This window comes from Pezoporus occidentalis, unplaced genomic scaffold (genome assembly GCF_034315485.1).
Source record: "Pezoporus occidentalis ecotype Australia unplaced genomic scaffold, CSIRO_AGI_Poc_V1 ctg300, whole genome shotgun sequence".
In the NCBI taxonomy this organism is placed as follows: Eukaryota; Metazoa; Chordata; class Aves; order Psittaciformes; family Psittacidae; genus Pezoporus; species Pezoporus occidentalis.
In genome coordinates, this window is record NW_026914942.1 from 34,349 (window position 1) to 52,052 (window position 17,704).

The following is a 17,704-nucleotide window of genomic DNA, read 5'->3' on the forward strand; positions in this document are numbered from 1 at the left end:
CATATCCAGTTTCAATCCCATTCATCTGTTGCATAAAATGCATGGAAAAATGAAGTGTGCAAAGTTAATTTGGAAGAGAGGAATCAGTTTCAGCCTAAATTGACTTCTGGAGATACCTGCGCAAAAGAGTCTTACCCTGACATTTAAAATACATACATAAATATGAAGAAATATATTAATAGAATTACATCTTGCTGTTCATTTCTACTTCATTTAATTAGTCTCTCAAAATAACAGAGCCTGCTAGCAAGCTTAACTTAGGAGCTCATTATCTGATCTAAGAACCAGATTTTACGCATTCCATTCTTTCCCTATTTTTCATTCTGTCTTCAAGAGCCTAACAAGCATAAGCTTACTTCTACAAGACAGAGAATTTATCTGTACTCTTTAGTAGAACTGTGCTACATATGAAGCACTTGGAGACCTTCAACTTCCAAATCCACCCAGATCTTTTACGCAGTTAATCTAGCCTATAGGAGTAAAGGTCTAAATGTGTGCTTATAACAGTTGCACATATTCAACATTTTTGTGGTGCAATACCATGTAGGTCCCAACATAACTGATAAAGGGCCTTTTGCTCAGTTAGATGCTACAACTCCTTTCTGCATTAACAGCCCCAAAACCTTAATGTTATTGCTACATTTGGGGAATAGCACAGGCGTAAATACCTTGCTTGCAGCATTGAATTTGGAGACAAGGATATGTCTGATTACATTTTTGTCTGCACAGGGAGAAGTTAATGAACTTAATGCATATCACTTAAAATCCAATTCTATTACTGAGTTGCCATTTACAAACCTGGAACTGGCAGAAGTCTATATTCCCTAGAGAATATCTTACCTATCATTCAGCATAATTAATTGGAAAGTTCAAAAGAACACTTTTGCTCAGCTGCTTTACTCATAATCCAACTAGAGGATTAAGACATCCCTCAATTTGCAGTTCTACAAGAAAATAGCTCTTCAAAACTGATCAAGCAGTTCACTGAAATAGTTCTGAAGCATGTGGATATACATTAAAGCCAGTGACTGAACTTTCAGACACATTACTACTAGCTTTCTTAAAAAGTCTCACTTTCTACCTTGCATAACAATACTGAATTTTTTTTAAAGCTTTCAAACTTTGCTGTCAGCTAACACAGGTTACAGTAGCTAACATCACAGTTAACATGCTATTGTGACTTAACTTCAGGATGAAAACTCTGTGAATGCCCAAGTCACACAGATCCTGCTTCTGATTTCAGTTGAAGCAAAGTAAGCAGCAAGTAGCTTTAAGAACTCAACATCAACATAGAGTTTGTATACACTTTTCTTGCTGCTCCACAGCTCAGTATGCAGAGACTGGTCTGTCACCACCTTCCAAGCTGTATTTTTTTTGGCTTAATTTTTTGGTCCCATGTCTAAAAAACCAAGGATCTTCTACTCAAGATCATTCAGGATTCTGACAGGTAAAAGACCACCTTAATATTAACTTACCTTCAGTTGTCAACAGTTCTCTTCTTCCTCTGTAAGGACCATCAAGACCTTCCCCATTCATCTGCATTTAGCCACTTCCTCAGATGAACACATTCCTGCATCACACCCTCCAGCCCTAATGAGCTAACTCTAATCACCTGTTGTAGGCTCAGCTCCTGAGGGAGACCCCGCTGCCCTGCATGCCGGAGCTGATTTTACAGGCTTCATACTAGCCATTACAGACTGTACTGCACCTAAAAGTACAAGGGACTGACCAGTGCCTTCTGCAGAGCTGATGGGTCACTCAGCCTTTACATGACAATAAACTCAAGTTGTCTCCTGTGAGTACTAACTACTTAAAAGCACATCTTGCTTCAGCCTAAGGTATGAAACTGTCTCAAGCACAAAATGTGTAACCATCTAACAAAGTTCTAGGGTGCAGCTGTATATTCTGCTTCCATTCATGCAAAACTACTAGCCACAACTGACAAGACAGTACGTAGTTTTCCAGGCCAGCTGTTAGTGATTCTGCTTAAGCAAGGACCAACTCTTTTGCTTGAACCTACTTCCCCTCCCTCTGCCCCAAGACAGATCCATTGCCAGGTGGCAGCACTTTGAATCCTTAATAACAAGTTTTGACTGGAGATACATATTGACACAATCTCCACCAACTATGACAATTCCACTTTCAAAGTGTGCTACTATTCACATGTTCAGTTTTCTGTTCCTCTACCTAAGCAGCTGTCTTCCCATTGCTATTCTGTAGCTAAATCATGCCAACTTTTAATTGTGAACAAATGAGTCTGCCTTTCTAATAAGCACTTCTAATGTGGGCATCTTTCTTCCCCTGAATTAGGGTATGGCAACATTGAGTATTAGCAGCACTGCACAAGTTTATGCCCCTAAACCTTTTTCCTGTCAAGCAGTATGACATTTAGTACAAAAGGAATTGCACTTGCTTTAATTATAACACCTTCTAGTAAAGCAATTTCAGGGAAGCAAGAAGAAAACACAAGACGATTGGGTTGCTGTATAACAGTTGTTACATGTTTGATTTAGTTGGTTTTTGTTTTTTTTTTAACTATAAGCTACATAAATAATGTTCAATGGCTCTGATTTTGTCATCCTACCACCACCATTCCTTTTCTGTGCTGAGCAAACTTCTGTCTCTGCCACTGATCACACACTTGTGAACCAGATCAGATTATTCAGTAAAATGGAGATCTAATCCTTTAGGTGTATTCAAACTTGCTATCAATACCACTTTAGAAAAAGCCTTAATAGACTTCTTTCTAGTCATCACAGAACAGATTAAGACAAACTGCTTGCACCCATACATTTCATTTGAACAATATTTAGTTCTATTTTCCTTCCAGACATTATTACTAAATGTTCAATAACACAGGTGTAGCATCCAGCTCTCTCACATTTATAGTCTGTTCATTCCTAAGGGTGGTTTTATTTTTTTTTTTTTTTTTTTTTGAGCTAGACATGCAGCTTTGAACCTTTAAAAATTTAGCAAGTACTCCAGCCATACTTTTCATCTTCTTTCCTGAGAGAAAAGCATAACCTCCATGCACTGACCCCATTAAATTTTGTTATTAGACCAGCAGTTTATACATACAGTTTCTGAAATGCTAGATAAATATTGAACAGAAGGCTGACATTCTTGGTCAGGAAAAGGATGCTGTTTCTGGTCAAATCTTTATTACTAGTGTAATAATCAAAAAATGATATTGCACACACTGTAGCTCTAGTTTATCTGATTTTGAATAGAGCAGTATTTTTATACTGAGGGTATTTTTGAAGAGAAGGCCATACATTTTTGAACAAGTGCTTTCAAGCTTATACATAAAGATATAGATGACTCATTAATATTCTACTTGTGTTTGAATAAGATTAAATAAGTTGAAAAGTTACTACCCTAGCTAGAACCCTTCCTGCACTACTTGCCTCTATAATATTTTGTTGGTGAGGATAATTATTTAGGTAGCACAAATTTAAGGCTTAAGAGGTCTAAAAATTTGCATGAACCCAGTAATTGAATTAGTAATATTACAGTCTTGTACTTCCCCACATCTCCCCCTTTATCTCCTTGGAAGGGAGCCACTCACCATTACAGTTTCATCCTCAGGGAGTTTATTACATCGTGTAACACTAAGGAAGGTGTTTTGCCATAGTTAAATTTTTATAAGAAATATTTATTTTCCTTCCTTGTCAATAACACAGGACTTATAGCAATATTTGTAATCAAGATGCCCAGCTTTCCTGTTAACAGCACAACAGGCATAAGAGCATACCATTTCTACAAAATGCAGACCCTATCTCCTCATTAGATATCTTTCCCATGCTTTTAACAACATTCATAGATTCCTTCCCCCATATTCTAATGTGCTTAACATAATCAATTTTTTTTGTTACATCAAATAAGGCAAATTTTAGTATTACTATACTGACCACATTTATTTCCTCAACCTTCCCAATAAAGTTAAAAAAAGAAAAAAAAAGAAGTGAGAACACCCAGTCTAGTAGGTCTTCCAAAATGAGGCAGGCCCGTATAGTGCCTTTCCTAAACAAAATTTGGTTATGAATAACCAAGGGACAAAGAAACAAAAGATTAACAATAAGAACCATTAGTATTATTTGAGAACAACAGCTTCCTAAAATCCTTCCTTTAGAAAAAATAAAGAAAGAGGTGGATATAGAACCTCTTTCAGAACATTAAATTAAAACTGAAGTGGTTTACTTCTGTACACTAATTTCAGAAAATGTGCAAGAAGACTAGTGTCAGAAAAGAGAAAGAACATACCTGATACACAGAAAAAGCAAACAAGGAGGCAAGACAAGCCACAACATGGATGGGAGTGACGCCCTCACCAAAAAGAGACAACACTAAACCCATGATCATGAGATAAATTAGCCAGGTCTAAGACAAGACTGTAAAAGAACCATAGAAATGCCAAAGACAACACTAAAAATAGCATTAGCTTTGAAGATGGATCTTAAATAGCTTCACACAGAGGGTGTGTAAGTAGAAATCCCAGAAACTGACTGGGGCAACAAAAATCTATTGGTGCACTCAGGGCCCTGAAAACTAGTTATCTGGAATTGACATGATTCGTTATAGCTGATTATAATTAGCTAACCTTCATGTTTTGACACAGCTGGATAATGTCTTCCCTGATAAAGACATTAATTACTCTTGTTATACTTGGGTTATCACTGCTATTACTAGATTTCTTTAGCTAGTAGGAGCATAGGTTCATTTTCGTAAGGCTTTCTCCAAGGGATTTCAACAAATTCTTCTGTGGATAAACTGGGAGAGATTTGTCAAGGCTGATGACATATTTTATGACTTCTACACTGGTAATTCCCAGTGAAGAAACAAGTCCCAGTGTATTCGATAAATCCATTTTTTTGCAGAGAAATCAGAGAGCTGCTCAAAGCTAGCACTATGTAGCTTAAGCTGAAAGTTTGAGAGGAGCCAGGCTTTGTGTCAGTTCAGAACAAGATTAGATTTAGGCCTGTGTAAATCACCTTAGGAACAAGGTTGCCGAGCTTGTGGCAGAGATCTGTGAGTTATGTTTACACACACAAATCTTGCTTTCCAAATAAGATTGTGTTAGTGAGGCCTTATTTTGATGCAAAACTGATTTGACAAAATCAAAAGAAACAGCTATTTCAGGAAGGTTTGGTGTTTTTAACAATGCTCTGTCTCTGATCAACACAGCAGGAAAACCTTTGTGTTTCTTTTCCCCTTTGAGTAGCACATCCCTCTAAAGGAATGTCTCTGCACAGCCAAATGAAATGTGATTGTAGCACATGCAAGCACATTTGCACTAATATTAATCTAGCAGCAAACCCCCATATACAGGAAGGCCCTCTGCATGGAGCACCACCTCTAGGACAGATCTCCCGAGGATGCAGGAAATTACCTGGTAAGTATTTTACACAGCTCAAGCTGTGTGGTCAGAGCTGTGGTTATAGCTGCTGGCCACTTCACAGCTGGCAGCAAAAGCATGCCAGAGCTAAACCATACCATCAGGTCATGTTGTTACTTAGATACAACCTAAATGCTTTCTGCACATGCTTGTCTCTGACTAATACATTCAAAGCTTTATAGCATGTCTCCAATTTGTCTCTGCACCTTCATTAGGACTTACATTTGGTGTCCCTTACTGCTGCTGAGATTCCCATGTGACCTTCCTTCTGGAGGCCCAAAAGCATACAAGGCTGCAATTGCTGTTTCAACATTTTTGTTAATTTAGTCTTAAGCTGGGCTTTCAAAGCTGTTGGGAGGAAAGCATGTACTGTTTGCCTACTACAGCTGTCAAGTATATTTATTAAGTAAAAACATAGATGTGCTCTAGCTACAAAAACAATATAAGTATCATATTTGGAAAGCCATGCATATGGTCATGGAGTCATGGAATCAACCAGGTTGGAAAAAACCTTAAAGATCGTCAGGTTCAACCGTTCCCCAGCACTGCCAAGGCCACCACTAAACCATGTCATTAAGGCACTGGACAGCCTGTTCCAACACCTGACAACCCTCTGAGGGAAGGAATTGTTCCTAATATCCAGCCAAAAGCAATCCTGGCACAGCTTGAGCCCATTTCCTCTTGTCCTGTCCCTTGTTCTTTGGGACCAGCCACCTCCTGGCTCCATCCTCCTTTCAGGCAGCTATAGAGAGTGATAAATGCCTCCCTGAGCTTTCTCTACTCAAGACTAAACCCCGACAGTTCCCTCAGCCATTCCTCATTACACTTGTGCTCCAGGCCCTTCACCTGCTCTGTTGCTGCTCATGTTAAGCTCCATCAATCAGCAGTTGGATAAACAGTTTTAGTTGGAAGCAGTTGTTAGACACAGGAGAAAGGAGATCATTAGACATTGGTTGGGTGAAAGGCCATGATCAACCTAATCCAATCACTGCTCAGGTTAATCAGCAGGTTGACAGCCTGACAGGGCTGTGGGAGATCCAGCTCATGAATGAGAACCAGGAATGGGAATGCCTGCTCCACTGGTTAGCTCACTGCTCACTGGACAGAATCACAGAATCCTGGAATGGCCTGAGTTGGAAGGGACCTCAAAGCTTGCCCAGCCCCAACCTGCCACCACAGGTTGAAGGGACCTCAAAGCTGACCCACAACCCCCACCAGATCAGGCTGCTCCAAGGCCTGTCGAATCCGGCCCTGAACACTGCCAGGGATGGGGCAGTCACAGCTTTTCTGGGCAACGTGTGCCAGCGCCTCAGCACCCTCACAGGAAAGAACTTCCCCCTGAGTTCTCATCTCATCTCGTCTCCCCTCTTTGTCAGTTTAAAGCCATTCCTCCCTTGTCCCATCCTCACAGGCCCTTGTTCTCCCTAGAAGAAATGAGGGGAGATCCCAGCATTTAAGGCAGCCACAGCACTCAGCTGCCAGCTCAGGCAGCTGAACTCACACACTTAGTCCAAAGCGACTCTGGTGATGTCACTTTGAGGTATTCTTGGTAATTCCTAAAACACACAGAGAAAGCGATCGCCACCCACCTCGTTCCATGCTCGTGTCCCCACAGCCTTCACCAGTACCAAAACACCAAGATGAGAATCACCAGTGGAGCTGCTGTTGCCTCCTCCAGTGGCAGCTTGTGTTCCATGGGGCAGTTGCTGTCTCCCATTGACCTGGTGAAGGGTTCTGTGGGGTTCCATGTGTTGGAAACCTAGCTGAGAGTTGGTTCCCTCTCATGGCCGAGAACCATAACAAACAACGTTGTTTGCCACAGTGTATTCGGCAGAGTATATATGTTTGTGTTCATCATGACTGTTTGTCAGAAAGAGGCAGGAAAACATAGGTGTGCAGCTGTTCTATAACCCTCATACTTGGCTGCACTGAGATGCCTGGCCAGCGCTCTCAGAGTGGACAACAGTGAGATAATGAGAAACTGCATGGTTCCATGAGTAAACAATTAGAGATCTGGCGTAAAGCCAGCTGTTTTGATAAGGGTATAAATGCTGGACCATCTTGTGGCCATGAGAGAAGCCTCACCTGTGGGTGGACGCACCATATAGGAATTTTCCCAATTACCTGAGACTCCTGGCATCGGCTGCAATGGGGCTTCCCAGCTGGAAGTGTGGGCCTGGATTATGATTCAGTGGTGGTGATGTATTTCTTCTTAATCTCTATTCTCTCTATACAGTAATGATCTAATACATTTCCAACTTTCTTTGGTACTTCACTTATATACCTGCATCTCTGATTTGCCTTATTGTACTTATTCACTATATAGAGAAATATTTACCTAATTCACATTAGTGTGCTTGCTTTTAGTTTGCTTATTGGCTTTAATGTGCTTTTTTAATAAACTCTGCATATTATACAGCTAGTGTGTGGTGCCTTTGTGGCGTACCCTGTGTGTTAGCAGAACACCATGGCCAGCGGAGCACACCCTGCTCCACTGCCGCCATCACCTGCTGGTGAGGTTTTGGGAGTATTGTATGACCTGGAAAGAGATTTTGTTTGTTTATTTATAATCAAGTGCCAGCTCTCCAATAATAGCGATGATTTCATCAAAAGTGGAAAAAGTACATTCCAGTAGCCCAAATTCCTCTGGAGAAAGTGTGGGGAAAGTAACAGTTTTCAAAAAAACCCTCTGATTTTCAAAGGGGAACGTTGTTAAACTTCCACTTAAAATAAATTGAAACTGAAAACATCAACCTTAAGCTTTTCAAAATGCAGCAAAACTACAGAGCCTGTGTATTTCAGCTGCTGTAATGTTTGCCCAATGTCAGCGACGGGACCTTCCCTGTGAGAATTTATGTAGTACCTTGGGTAAAAGTCACTGGAGTTTCAGTTAATATAGAAGTGAATTCAAAATATACTTTTACAAGTACTTTTCTGACACATATACCCATAGGCATATGTACTGGTATGCTTAAAATACCATGATACTTACATGCCGCCCAAGTCTTGGGAGAGAGATTGAGACAAGGAGGCACAAAAGCACAAAATGTCATCAGTTCTAAGCAATGTTAAGTTTGATGGCTTTGTAATGGAAACTAACTACGGTGCTTGAAGGTAGTTGAAATAGTTTCAGGTCCTTAGGACCCTAGTACAAAAGGTGTAAGAAAAGCAGAACAGAAAAACAGGACCTGGGAATGGGGAGTATCTGGGACTAGCAGATGTCTAGCGTGGGCACAGTTAAACTAACTGATAAGTAGAAGGACAGGATGATTGCTATGTTTGTGGTTTTATGTAATAAAGCCATTAAACTGGTGTAAACATCTACTGGGGAGTGTCTGGGACTAGCTGATGTCCAGGATGGGAGCAGTTAAACTAACTGATAAGTAGAAGAGCAGATGATTGCTATGTCTGTAATGTTAATTAAGCTTGTTGGGAAAAGTAAACGACCCTTAAAGACCACCACATTTTTGTATGCATGCCGGAAACTTTCTGGAAAATGATGTAATTCATGTGTAGCCTCATATATAAGGATAGCCTGTACAGCAATACCGGGACACACGTTAGGAGGAGCTATCCCCTGTGTCTCCCGGCGCTGCAATAAAGAATACCTGCTTGTCAACTTGAAACTGTTTGCGAGTTTGTTCCTGGAGTTTTCTCTGAATCAATACCTAACCGCTTGTTGTGGTCTATCCAAGTCTGCTTACACACGAAAAAACAGTTTCCCTGCTCCACTTGAAGGGGAAAGGCTTATCATCCTTTAAGCTTTAATAAACAGAGCAGTAAAAGAAGTACTCTTAAATTCTAACATGAGATGCACACAGGTGTATCTCAGAATATGAAGTTTCTGGGAAAAGTAACCCATTGCCATCCTCCTGTTACCATTTAACACTCAAGAATACTTGAAGTTTCTAAAATAGCATACCTTTTTCAGAGGAAATTTGCTTGATCAAGTACACGTGGAAGTCAATATAGTAACCATATAATTGAGATCTGAGCTGGTGAACTGAAATAAGCTTTCAGCTTTTTCCTCTTTTTCCTTGAGAGGCTATTAGGTACTAATTACATTTATCAAAGTTATCTTTATTATAACCTATCCTTCAATTAATATAAGCTTTAGTATATATCAGATAAGGCTATTTTAATTTTAACTCTACAGATAGCATAAGAAAACCTTTTAATAACTTGTAAAGGAAATATAAGCAGTATTCAGTCACTATGTCTCACATCTTCCCAGAAAAAAGTTAATTTAGTCCTTAGAAAAAAGACAAAACCTGCTTTTTTTTGACCTGCTCATTTGCATACTCCCTTGTGCCTGGTAGTCTACAGCAAACTACTGTAAATCTTATCCTGCATAAATTGCATTAAACTTCATAGCCACCATTGCTATCTTTTCTGATCCATGCCAAGTTATTTTTCCATTCTTTCAAAGAAATGTACAGCCTGCCCTTGTATAGGCTTGACTTCCTCATAGAAAGCTGCTATCGCCTGTGCTTTTAATGTATGGAAAGTAACCTTCTAAAAGTAGGCAACTATTACTTTTACCGTCTAGCTTCTGGAGACTCTGAATATTGGGTCAATTCAAACATCCCTTAATACTGTACTTCACATACATTAAAAACAAACAAACAAACAAACAACCCAACAAACACACAAATGAAAAAAAAAGGAAGCAGCAACAGCAGGGCTGTTCCCCCAGGAAATAAAACACAGACCAACAGCCTCACCAACAGTCGTGGTTTAAAACCAGTCAGGCATCTCATTCACTCACTCCCCCCCTTCTTTCCCTCCCCCTACTCCCAGAGGGACAGAGAGGAGAACCGAAAAGAATGCAACTCCCACGGGTTGGGATAAGAACAGTTTGATAATTAAGGTATAACACAAATCACTACTGCTACCACCAATAATAATAATGATAAGAGAAATAACAAGGGAAGAGAATACAACAACTCACCACCGGCCAACCAATAACTCGCCCCCCCAGCCCGACCAATCATCGACCGATACCTAGTCCAACCCCACAGTGTACTAGCCCTTCTGCGTAACTCTCAGTTATATCCTGAGCATGACGTGCTGTGGTATGGAATACTTTTTTGGTCAGTTTGGGTCAGGTGTCCTGTCTCTGCTTCCTTCCAGCTCTCCCTCCTCCCTGGCAGAGCATGAGGCTCACAAAGTCCTTGGCCAGACTAAAACATTCGAGCAGTAACTAAAAACATCGATTCTATCAGCACCATTCCCAGGCTGAAAGTCAAAAACACAGCACTGCACCAGCTACTAAGAAGGAGAAAAAATAACTGCTACTGCTAAACGCAGGACAGTATCTACTCCTTATTCCATACCATTCACATCATTCACGCCCATATTTTCAATATACCATCACTCTTACCTCAGTGCACTCTTATCTTAGTGCATGGACAAGTCCCTATAAAGCTGCTGAGTCCATCTGGTCCATGATGTCAGGCTCCATCTCTTGTAACAGTCCTTCAGAGCAGGAGAGGCTGCGTGCAGTGTTCACACTCGTGAATCACCTAGGCAACAGTGTCCATTGGTAAGTCCACCAGTCGATCATGCATCCATCTTTATGTTACATTTCTGCTCTGTTGGCCTGAAGTGCCATGGGTCCACCAGGCTCAAAATAATTCACTGTCCCCTTCAGCAGTTTCTGCAGCTTGTTGCTGGGGACTCCATACAGCTGCCTTCCATCTCCGACACCTCCAAAGCACTGGAGGGGCCCAGTAGACTCGATACAGACATGGTTTGCATTAGAGTCATTTATTTTTTACTGGAAGCTGTTCTATTACACAAGCATTCTGATGCGAGGAATAGTAACGGACTATGGAAAGGGTTAAAAGTTTTCTTCAAACTATGTATTGGTTGTCTTAACTTAGTATAGGGAATAGGTATGTTCTTGTTCTTGCTAATCTTGTGATTAAACTGTAACTCAGAATAGAATAGGTAGCCAAAACACACTGTTTAAAATCAGGGACCCTTTTCCCTCAAGAAGGTGAATGTCTGACAAGAACCTGTTTCAACTAGTCTCTATAAGTCTTGAGGTTGGCAGCTGGGGAAACTGTGCCAAGGGTGAAAAGTGCATGATGAGGAAGACCTCTTACTTCGTCCAGGAGACCCTGGCCAAAGACCACCAGATGGCAGTGCGCAGGCAGGGGTTGGGAGGGGGTGGGGGGAGGGAATGATATTAATGAGTTCTTGGAACTAATTGTAATAATCTCCTCCTATGCTTGTGAAATCTGATGAATATGTATTTCTGTGTGTAATAAATATCCAGCTTGTTGAACTTTCAGTGTGCCAGTTAGGAGGAGCGATCACCCTCGCACCCGGCTCCACAATAAACATACCTGCTTTATAACTCTTTGTGAGTTATGAAGTTCTGTTCTGTAAATCCATTCTTTAAGTATATATTTTTTTTTTACTTTTCTGAGATGTTTTATCATAGAATCATAGAATGGTTATGGTTGGAAAGAACCTTAAGATCATCTTGTTCCAACCCCCTTGCCATGGGCAAGGACACGTCACACTAAACCATGTCACCCAAGACTCCATCCTACATCATGTACTACACATTCCTGGTGGACCAGTTTCCCTGGTCTTGCAGCCAGCTCCTCAAATGCATCTGCAGGAATCCTTGGGCAGCAATACCTCACTCCAATCCTCTGGATAATGGATTTAAGAGCCTTATTTCAGCTCTTTCCCACTCATGCCTCAGGCAATGGAAGGTGGAGTCCCATTTGAGCTCCTCACACCCTTCTCCCAGGCAACGGGCACTGGAATCTTATCTCAACTCCTCCCACCCATCTCTGAGACAATGAACTGGTAGAATTCCATCTCAGCTTCTCCTACCAATCTTTGAGACAATGAACAGTGGAGATGGATTTCAGATCTGTCTCTCACAGCTGGCAGCGCACACTGAAGCTGGCTCATGTTAAGTTTCTCATAGACCAACACCCCCAAGTCCTTCTCTGCAGGGCTGCTCCGAATCTCTTCCCTGCCCAGCCTGTAGCTGTACCTAGGATTGCCCTGACTCAGGTGTAGGACCTTGCACCTGGCTTGGTTAAATTTCATGAGACTGTCACTGGCCAAATTTTTTCCAGTCATCAGGAACTTCACCTGACTGCCATGACTTTTCAAATATCATGGACAGTGGCTTAGCAACTTCATCCACCAGCTCCTTCAGGACCCAAGGACGGATTTCATCAGGTCCTATGGACTTGTGCACATTCAGGTTCTTGAGATGATCTCGAACCTGATCCTCTCCTACAGTGGGCCTAAAGTCTTCATTTTCACAGTCCCTGTATCTCTGATTCAGAGAAAACTCCAGGAACAAACTCGCAAACAGTTTCAAGTTGACAAGCAGGTATTCTTTATTGCAGCGCCGGGAGACACAGGGGATAGCTCCTCCTAACGTGTGTCCCGGTATTGCTGTACAGGCCATCCTTATATATGAGGCTACACATGAATTACATCATTTTCCAGAAAGTTTCCGGCATGCATACAAAAATGTGGTGGTCTTTAAGGGTCGTTTACTTTTCCCAACAAGCTTAATTAACATTACAGACATAGCAATCATCTGCTCTTCTACTTATCAGTTAGTTTAACTGCTCCCATCCTGGACATCAGCTAGTCCCAGACACTCCCCAGTAGATGTTTACACCAGTTTAATGGCTTTATTACATAAAACCACAAACATAGCAATCATCCTGTCCTTCTACTTATCAGTTAGTTTAACTGTGCCCGCGCTAGACATCTGCTAGTCCCAGATACTCCCCATTCCCAGGTCCTGTTTTTCTGTTCTGCTTTTCTTACACCTTTTGTACTAAGGTCCTAAGGACCTGAAACTATGTCAACTACCTTCAAGCACCATAGTTAGTTTCCATTACAAAGCCATCAAACTTAAAATTGCTTAGAACTGATTACATTTTGTGCTTTTGTGCCTCCTCCTCTCAGTATTGACTATGAAATCTAAGCCTCAGATTAGATGCCTTTAATTTTACATAAAGGAAGCCATTTAGATTGAAAATACTTGAAATTTGGGATGATGAGATATTTTTTTCAAATAGTGCATTAGGCAATACCTGATGCCTTAAAATGTTCACATCTCTGCCTTCAAATATTGATTTTGCATGCAACTAGGCATGTTATAGGAAAAGGTGTTTTTTTCTAAGTGTTAAACTAAAACAATATCCATTCTTTTCAGGCTTTCTTTTGATTTAATTCTTTGTTTTGGAAAATTTGGTCTAGGAAGCTTTTTTGCTTCTGAGTTCAAGGCCTAAACAGGACCCTCCTCTTTTCAGAAACGCAAAAGTTGAAAGAATATTGAAAGTCCTAGTTAAAGACAGTGTAAAGGTACTATGACAAAGTGACAAATTGTATTGATGTAGTGATTAATGGCAGTCTGCTTTGCTGATGTAACATTTTTGTGGAGTGACCCATTCTTAAAGCCCTGTATCTTTCTACCTTGAGCCTGCAGCACCTCTCTGGCTCCCCTGCAGGCTGCCTGCACCAGACAGTCCAGGAATTGTGGTCTTCATCAGGCATGTCCCTGTCTGGATTCTACTACCCCATTTTCAGTTTGGTCAGGTACCACTACAAGAATATAGACTAAGATTTCAATGCTATTTCTTTAACAAATGACACCTATTACTTTTGAAAACCTCTATCAGTGAGAAGTTGTTATGATGGGTAATTTCTGCAGTGCTGACAGTAGCATCAATACTTTCCCTCCTCCCACCCAAGACCTCTACATCTCTTACAGCTGTTTTTACACTGTTGTGATATTGATACAGGGTTAACCAATGTACAAGAGGGTTAGAGGAATTCGCTTGCTTAAACAAAAGTATTGTCTGCTGTAAATACCTATCATGCCTACTAAGCAGAACAAAGGCACTAACCATTGATAAGGAAAAGCAGACACCTGGTTCTATTGATAAGGAAAAGCAGATGCCTGATTCTACTGATAAGGGGGAGAAGCAGATGGTTTATGGCTGGGACACTGACCAAACCCTAAGGCCATATGTGAAGACTAAAAGGTGAAAAGTTTATGAAGAGGAAGACTCATTTACTTCATCTTGAAGACCCCTACCCACAGGAGGAAGACTCATTTACTTCATCTTGAGACCCCTGCCCATGACCAGAGGGGGGCACTGCGCAGGCGCAAAGGACCTTCTAGCTCATTATAATACGAAGTGGGGATAGATACTAAATATGTATAGGCATATCGAGTAATCTAATGCATATGTATACCTTAAGACAATAAATATAGAGGGAAAAATGACCCTGGGTGTGCATACTTTGGAGAAGCTATCCCCATGCACCTCAGCGCTGAATAAAAGCATACCTACTTTACAACTTTAACGAGTTGTGGGGTCAATCCACGTATCAATTTAGTGAGCCAGCCAGGAGGTCTCTGTTCGGCTGCAGGATCAGCTGAGGGGCGGACATCTTAGGTGCCCTAGGTCACTTGCCTGGAGGAGCTCCACTTCTCATCAGCTCACTGCAGGGACAGACAACAACCTGTGCTGGCTGCGGAGAAACAGTATGCTTGGAATTTAGGCAATTTAGGGGCCTGTAAGGTGTACGCATGGCCTGGGGCTGCTGGTAAGGTACACAGAGACATCTGGCACAGCAAAGTTCTCCTTGGCAGGTAGGGCTTGCAAGCAGGGGGCTTGTCCACCGATAGAGTGGCTGCGAGTGATCCTGAAGGTGGATCGGCCGAGTCTGGGTTTTCGCTGCACCCCAAGTTTTGGGAGCCAGGACGGACCTGCTAAGGGAAGCAGGTGAAGGGTAGGTGAACCCACCAGGTCTCCACTGCATCTCAAATTCTGGGAACCACGACGGACCTGCTACCATAAGAAGCAGGAGAAGGGTAAGCGGAACCATAGTGTGAGTGTGTGGGATCCCGTGTGTGCTTGTGTTTCTGTGTGACTGAGACGTAGCATAGCTACGAAGCGAGTGTGGAGTCCGAATCTGCAGTTCCGTGTCTCCGCGAGGGGAGTGGCTGGTGATGGACAAAGCGTTTATGTTTTTCTGCCCTGTGTCTTATCTGTGTATAATCATTAAGGAGCTTAGAAAGTGGGGGAAGGTCCGGCTACCCCTCCCACAGTGGATAGCTTTACAAAATACAAGGGCAAGGGAATTCCCTATGTGCCTTGTGGGAGTGTAACTGTATATGCCGGGTGGCATTTCACGTGGATATTGTGGGAGTATGTGCCCTGTGGAGTGTAACTGTATGTGACGGGTGGCATTTCACATGGAGATTGTGGCAGTGCTTTTGGTGTAGATTCCACTTTTATAGCCACTCAGGGTATCAGTGGGGCAGATACTGCTTGGGGTGTCTTACGAAACACTGGTGGGTGGGAAATTATAGTTACCCAATCGGTTATTCTCTGGGACCAGAAATAAAAAGATTACTTTGTGGAGAAAAGCCACAAAATCATGAAGGACTTCTGGGAAGTTAAAAAGGAAAACTGAGACAGGGTTTGTAAAAAGTATCAAAGAAAATTTGAGGAGACGTGGTTACAAAGGAGAAAGTAAAATGGGAATAAACCAAAGTAAAGAAATATTAAGAAAGAGCCCCTTAGAGTGTATTTTGGTACAGTGGAAGAAATTACAGGACCCGGGGGCATGGAAGATAAGAGAACCCTGATTAAGTACTGTAATACTCTCTATTAATTAGAAGACGGGGCAAAGTGGCCACTTAATGGGACATTGGATTATACTATGTTACAACTAATGTTATTTTTAAGAAGGGAAGGGAAGCGGGGTGAAGTATCATATGCAGATATGTTCTTCACTCTCCAAAACCACCTGGAATGGCAGAGAGCCTGTGGAATGGTGCCGCCCCAGGATCCCTTGGTGTTGGCCCTGGAAAGGGATAGGACAGAAAATTGAAACAAGCCCAAGTGATGTTGTTCATCATGCAATATTGGTCAAAGGTGCACTAAACATGATAAAATTCACCAAGATACAGATCAGGAATTAATAGATATATTCAGACCCCCACCCAAAAGACAGGAGAATATGGATTCGGACAATGCCGTTACTCCTCCAGGGGGTCCGGTCTCCTCGTGAACCCAGCAGAAGCCTGTCTTGCAGGCACCTCTTAGAGAGGCAATAGGACCTGAAGGAACTACGATGCTAATAAAAGTACCCTTTTCTACCCTGGATCTGGAAACATGGAAAAAGGTTGCAAAGGATTACTGTAATGACCTTGTAGGCATTACAAAACATTTGCAATTCCTAGTGAAACAACATAATCCAGATTGGAATGGCATACAGTTGCTGCTAGAAGCAATGGCAGAAACAGAGAAACAATTAATATTAAAACCAGCAGCGAATCTAGCTGAGGTCTACTATCGAGTAAAACAGCAAGATGTAAAGGAGATTTTTCCGCTTCAAGACCCGAAGTGGGACCCAAATTGATCAGCAGAGCGAGAAAGATTGCAGGCGTACCAAGAATGGATTATTAAAGGGGTAGAAAGGACCATCCCAAAAACTATAAATTGGTCAGTCTTGTAAGGGGTAAAGCAGGGCCCCTTAGAATCGCCATCTGAATTCCTAGATCGATTGAGGGAAGCAATGCGCCGTAATACACCACTAGATCAGGGCTCAGAGGTGGGAATAATTAGTGTCTCTCTTTTTGGGACAATCCATGGGGGATATTAGGAAAAAACTTCAAAAATTGTGACCAACGGAGGGAAGAAATTTAGAAGTCCTCTTGGATGAAGCATGGCGAGCATTTAGTAATCGGGAGGAAAGTTACAAACAAGGACTGCGGAGATTAGTGGCAGTAGTGGAAGAAGGGGGAAGAAGGGAACAAAGACAAGGGCCCCAACTAGGTAAAGATCAGCGTGCATTGTGCAAGAAATTTGGACACTGGAAGAGTGAATGTCCGGAAAATAAAACAAACGGCCATACAAACAAAATCAGACAGGGGAGGGTGATCACACATGTGAAAGAAGACTGACGAGAACTGGGGGAATCTTCCCTAGCAGATCCACTGGTTATAATGAAGCTAGGGGATAAAGAAAAGGAGGTCGAATTTTTGGTCGACATGGGCACAACGTATTCGGTTTTAAATAAAGCCCTGATACCCTTAGGGAATGAATATATTACTGTAAAAGGAGCAACTGGCCAAAGTGAAAAGGTGTATTTTTGCAAACCATTAAAATACCAACTAGGAAAACAATGGGGCAGTCACAAATTTGTATATATGCCCAACTCCCCAAAGGCTCTCTTGGGGAGCGACTTATTAGAACAGCTGGGGGCAGTCATCACCTTCAATGAAGGCGAGATCAC

General features: G+C 41.8%; 1 long non-coding RNA gene across 1 annotated transcript; it reads left to right on the forward strand.

Moving 5' to 3' along the window:
- Positions 1–14,197: 14,197 nt before the first annotated feature.
- Positions 14,198–15,942, forward strand: LOC134168131 (uncharacterized). The gene is made up of 2 exons (XR_009966445.1): positions 14,198–15,755; positions 15,813–15,942. It is a non-coding gene; the product is annotated as an uncharacterized LOC134168131 (long non-coding RNA).
- The last annotated feature ends 1,762 nt before the right edge of the window (positions 15,943–17,704 follow it).